This window comes from Scomber japonicus, chromosome 8 (genome assembly GCF_027409825.1).
Source record: "Scomber japonicus isolate fScoJap1 chromosome 8, fScoJap1.pri, whole genome shotgun sequence".
Lineage (NCBI taxonomy): Eukaryota > Metazoa > Chordata > Actinopteri > Scombriformes > Scombridae > Scomber > Scomber japonicus.
Genome location: NC_070585.1, coordinates 7109091 through 7115711, shown reverse-complemented (window position 1 = coordinate 7115711; position 6621 = coordinate 7109091).

The window sequence follows — 6621 nt, the reverse complement described above, 5'->3', positions numbered from 1 at the left end:
GGTTAGGTGATAGTAGGTGATAGAGGTTTCAGGGCATGCTCTTGTACTTTCATTTAGAAACTTAACAGTACTTTTCTGTTTAAATCCATGCAGGCATCTAGGTTGCTCAAAGCTATTCATATGTTTTATCATGAGTTTAAAAATACATGCTAACTCTGGTAGTGAATAATTGGATTGTTATTATTATCATTATTATAGGATAGAGCCATACCATTAAAAAGAATGCACTGATTGTTTTTCTCTGTCTTCAGATTGAGTCATAAACAGCTGATGAAGGATAAGGCCTGGTAAAGTGTTATCATTTTATTAAGTGACGAACTCAGAACACATATCTTGACTAAAGTAAGAAAACTGCCGCTAGTTCAGTAGGATGATGAATTAACTCCACGTTGCTTTTTTCAGTTAGAGGTGCAGTATGTAGAATTTAGTGGCATCTAGTGGAATGGACTTGACAAAAATGCAATATAACACTCATAAGTATTTTTAAATGAGAATGAAAATAAGAATTGTGTTTTTGTTACCTTAGACTGAGCCCTTTATATCTACATAGGGAGTGGGTCCTTTTCGACAGAGCCTGTGATGTTGCACCGCCATGTTTCTACAGCAATCACAAATCATTTCTGGCTTTAGGGAGGCCTTTTGCATTTATTTGAGAATGTAGTTTTTCTTAAATGATGAGGGACGGAGGAGGGATACTCACTTGGTTGCAAACTGCTACCTAACCACTAGATGCCAATAAATCCTACACACTGGTCCTTTAACTTCTAAGCAGCAGCACATTTTTTGTCACTTTGCACCTGCCTAATGTTGTTTTTTATTTGGGTTTTACATTGTGAAAAAACATTTCCCACCATCTCATGAGACTGCGCATTCTACGTTCCCTGCATACTGGATTTCATGAGGCGGTGAAATGTTCAGGATGATACCTAGCATGACAGTCCTGGATTACATTTAAATTGATTGATTAAATCCTTATATTATATTCATATGTATTATGTCATACTTTTAGTAATAAACTAATAATATGGCAACTAGAGGTAACAAACTAAAATTAAAGATTGATATGAACATTATATAAGCAGCTCTTACAATGTTGAAATCAAAATGGAAATCTACATAAAAATGGAGTCTCAAAAATCTGATATGATACTTGCAAGCTTTGAGGTGAAATGTTTTGGTGAAGAACGTAAAAATCACGTCTCCTTTCACTTCTCTCTCCACGTGTGTGAAAGACTGATGTCTCTGAATATATTTGTTCTAGTCATCTTTCCATTCCTCTCTCATCATATTCCCTCAAATCCATCTCATTCTTTTGCTCTCTGCACACTGTGACATACCTACATGAATTAATGAATACGATGAGGGAGGAAATAGATCATATATTATTCCATCATTTCTTTTCCGTCTCCTCATTTCTGTCATTTTTGTTAAGTGAACCTATGCAGATCCATGATTTGAGAATTCTTTCCATTTTCGTCTTGCTAACCCCTACTGATTTCCTTCTCTGCTCTCTCCTGAGCTCCTTCACTCTTCATATAATGTGCTTATATGTGCATCTATGATCAGATAATTGTCTTTCGTCATGCCGCTCTGGCTGCTGAAGCTTGTGTAATTGTGCATGAAATAATGGTTGGAGCGAACCCTCCAATAACTGACTTGACTGACTGACTTCATTCATTGTGCATAGGATGTGCTACTGCCTTTGCAATAAGAAAATAATTGACATGTTTTCATATGACACATTCAGTAGCTTTCCAACTTAATCTTATTGTAGCTTTACTCCAAAAAAAATGTTAATGGAGAGACTTGTGATGTTTATCTCTTTATTGCTCATGCTCCTCAGGAAAGGCTTAAAAGCATGCGTGATGTTCTGTGCTGTTTAATTCTGCTGAAGGGTGAGATTAAACACACCTAGAAAAAAAACACACATTCACATCTTTTGCCTGAGTCATCTGTAAAAAGGCAGAATGAACACACACACACACACACACACACACACACACACACACACACACACACACACACACAGAGAGAGATGTGCAGGTAAGCAAGAGTGGTGGGAGGAGGGAGTGTGTATGTGTGTGTGTATGTGTGTGTGTGTGTGGGGGGGGGACAGCCACTTTCTCTTCATCTCCTCTCTAAAGAAAGGCATTAAATGTAACTGCTGCTTTTGGCATTTCATTTTTATGAAGTGCGGCTCACTCATTCAGTGAGTAGTTTTTCAAAAGCACATGCATGGAACACTTCAGTGCCCATACGTAGGCAGGCTGTCTCATACTTGTATACTGTATGGAGAAACGGGGTAGAGGTTTCTGACACAACTTCACCTATACTTTCAAGGTGCTTGGAGAAAGGAAAAAAGTCCAAAACAGTCACGGCTCCAGCAACATTTGTAGTATAGAACAAGTTTATTAATAAACCAACGTGTTTTGGCTTACGGCCTTCATCAGCATCATCATAAAACACATCAGAAGCAGTATTTACATGAGGTAGTTAAAAAGCAGAAACAATATAAAAGGTTATACCCAGTCCATCTTAGTTGATTTTTGTATATTTCTTCTTTATGTTTTAAATGTTCTTCTGTTTTTTAAATGCCCCATTTAAATACTGCTTGTAAAGTGTTTTCCACTACTCACATCAGGCAATTATTTGGAGTATATCAGGACCTGATACTGTGAACACACCAAAGAACAGCGAAAAGTGTCCTACTGCAAGCTGTCATGTGGTCTCTATGGAAAAGCTGCACTTCGCCATGACAACAATCGTCTCTGGAGGAAAAAAGTTGGGAGTAGTATTTAGTTCATGCTTTTTTTTGTGATCCATTTTTTATTCATTTGTTTATAATTCACAAGAGCGGAGTATAATCATTATACTCATATATATGACATTCAGCAAAGTGGAAGAGTCACCATTCCCACTCTTACTCCGAGTTTCTCTTTCATCAACCTTCAGCTAACATGATGAGCCAAGGCAGTGTACAAATAGAAAAGAAAAAAAAATGGAGATAAAAAACAATGCACACACACACTCCCAAGTCCATCACAGACTTCATCAGGACCCAACAGTATACTGTAACAATGGAATTGGATAATTTTGCTGATTTCCTCCATCATCCATGACGATATCCACGGAAATAGCCAAGCAAATACATTAAATATTTAACATGTGTAACTCATTGCTGCAAATTGCGGCGAGAGAAAACCTGCAGCTCATGAATACACAGCAGATGTTTCAGTTAGTTTCTTCCCTTCTGAAACACATTAAACAATGGAAAATACACTTATTGTGGCTGTTTCTTCACACACACACACACACACACACACACACACACACACACACACACACACACACACACACACATAGCGGTGAAATGGCTTGCCTGCAGTTGGTGAATGCTTGTTGATATGCTGTCCCATCTTCACCAACAGATCATTAAGCTGAGTGATGTTGAGCCTAAGGTCTTCGTCCAGCCTCAGCTCCAGGACCAGCTGGTGAAATTCTCCAAGCTGCTCCTGGGTCCGAAGGATGAGATACACCAAAAGACACTTTTTCCTCCTCAAATACACCAGACCAACAGCAAAAGCGATATTTATCTCAAAGTCTCTCAACATATTATGACAGGAATGAATGGAAACACTCATTCTCAGGCATATTCCGACTGCAGGTCAAACAGTTGTGTATTAAGCATGATTTTTGCGGTTTAAAAAATTAATAATAAAAGTCTCCAGTGGAAATGATGCCCTAGCTGACACACTATTTGTTCCTGGAGCAAGTGTTTGAAAGGCGAAGCATCACACACTGTGAACAGAAACTAGCTTTAAAAGAAGAGAACTTTTGGAAAGTCATTTTGTCCTCAAACTTGTTCAGAAAGTTCCTAAGACGTCTGGATATCGCGCCCCCCCACCTGCACGCCATTCATTCTCTGCAAGCTCATCATCCTATTTCCAGCCGCTGTAATTTCCCTCAGAGGTATTTGTAATATTTGCAAGGAAGCCAATGAAGCAGGGAGATTTTGTAGTCAAGGTTGTGGGCTTTAAGAAAGAAAATGAAACAATACTGTTGATGAGAAGGGGGAAAAATATGTTAAATTCATAATTCATCCACCTGCAACAAATTGCAGCCATTTTGCAGGTGGGTGAATTACAATTACAAAGCCATACAACTGAAGTGTGTTTCATGATTGTGTGTCTTTCACATGGTAAGTGTGGAGGTTCTTGTGAAAGCAATTCTCTGCAGTCCATTGGTCCATTGTCCATAGAAATTACAGTATGTTAATATTGGACAGTTCTCAACTCAACAATTTACTTTAAATAACAATGTTCAGCGCCAATGCAGAAAGTAATGGAACCTTTATCTAGAGAGGAGGAAATGATGGTGTGGACATCAGAGTGGTGGTTAATGGATGGATGGATAAAGCAACACTAGTCAGTCTTGCTGAACATATTGCAACAAAAAAAATCCTTTACTGACCAAAACATATTTCTACATACACTAACATGATAGACGAGAGGGAGAGTCAGTCATTACATATTGTACATTATTAATAAAGAAATGATTACAAAATGTTAGAAAAGATGTTTTTGCATGTGAAGTCATCGTAGTGTAAAGTATGGATGGAGTGGGATCAACATTTTATCACTGACACTGAAAATTGAAAAAATTAATGTCCAAGTAAAATGTCTAATGTTGTTCTTGTCGGGCAGGTCAAGATTAATTAATTAAAAAAAACAACAATAACAACAACCAAGTACAATAAAAACAGTCTAACTAACTGGGGACAACAATAACTATTTTTGTTAACGATATATTGTCTCAGAAATAATCGCGATAAACGATATTATCATCATCATTTTATACCACTGATATGATAATATAATAGCATAATAATGCAAGGGGGCAGGGGTGGGATTGGAGAATGGATGCTACTCTCAGAAAACCCAGACTGCCATTATGGTTGGGGACAGAGTTATTTACCTTTAGTTCTTCTACAGTCTCCATTCAGGACGTACACAGTGAGGAATGAAAGACACTACTTGCTTAGCCACTGTGACATGAATAGCTTCTTAGCTGCTAATGTGAAGTGTGGCAATATTGAGGTAAAAAAATAATGAATGTCAGGTCCATGTATCATATGATAAGTCCATATATAGACATGATGATGTTGTTATGTTATTGTACGATAAGTCGATAATTATTGTGACAGGCCTGCTCGGGACTATAAAAATTAATTTTCTGGCTAACTCTGGCATATTTTCCAAAATCATACACTGTCTGTTATGATAAAGTGGCAACAATGAAAGGAAGATTTATTTAGTCAAATCAACTAAATATTAATCTATAGGGTGTGGATGTCAGTATGATCGGTGCAGTATGATCATGTGCATGAGTAAAAAGTGTGCATTAGTGAAAGAGAAATAACTAAGGCAACATGATTAAAGTGAGCCAGCAGTAGTATCAAGAGAGGAGAGCAGAGAGCTGCAAACAGAAACCACAGCTGCAGCTCGGATTTTAACGACCTGGCAACCCTGTGGACCCTCAGGTGTTGCCAGTTGCCCTAACGACCACCTGCAGCAACAGAGCAGACAGGTCAATCACCAGGCCAAACACAGATGACACAAGGGTTCATCACACTGTCCCTGTCAAATAAAGTAATCAGCTGACAAAAGAACTACTACTAACTAATAGTAAATAAGAGCCCATTTTAAAAAAACACCATATAAACATGCTATTTAATTGATGTCTTACTCTTGGCTTCTTTACCAGGTTGACAGGAGGAGCTGGAGATCAAACTGCCAACTCTGCCTTTAATGGACGACCTGCTCCAACTGCTGAGCCACAAGGTCCACATGAAAACACATTTCACTGTCAATCTCTGACTCTGAGTCCACACAGTGCGGTTTAATGTTTAATGTTAACTGTGAACTCGGTGTCGACCTCCAACTTTGCCCATATTTTCTTCAGTCAACTTGCAGCTTTTTTCCTTGCTCTTCATCTGTTACACCCTGTCTATCACATGCTTCATTGCCCTCCCCTATCATCTTTAGCTCCATCGCTACCATCATCATTATTATCATAACCATCGTCATGGACCAGGATCCATGACAGGGGTCCATCCTCCCAGCTTCCTGGACTCATTGCTTACCTGCTGCATCTTGGACACTCCCCACTACTCTGAACCTCTTACTCCATCTCTATCCCTCCTCTTCCTCCATTGGTCCACAGGCGTATGTATGGCAGGTACCAATCCAAACCCAACAATCACTAAAAATGTTGTTCTTCCTCTTATTTCTGATTAATACAGAAAAATGTGCAGTAGAAGATCAAAATAACCCAAAAAATAATGATCTAAAACACAAATAACTCATTACTTTTGTGGGGTTTTTTTTAAAGGAAAGCAGCCATAGTTGCCTAAATATTGCTTATTTCTTGCCATTTTATTCTATTCTGAATCAAGGAACAGAATCTAGTAAAGTCTGGTAACCATCCTGCCTTCTCTGCTCAGTTAGAAACCATTTAACTCATGTCACATGACCAATAGTCAAAGAGAGGAGGGAATAGCCAGTTTAGAAAGACAGAGGCTGAAAGTGGCCACAGTACACTCAATCAACCCCCCCCCCCCAC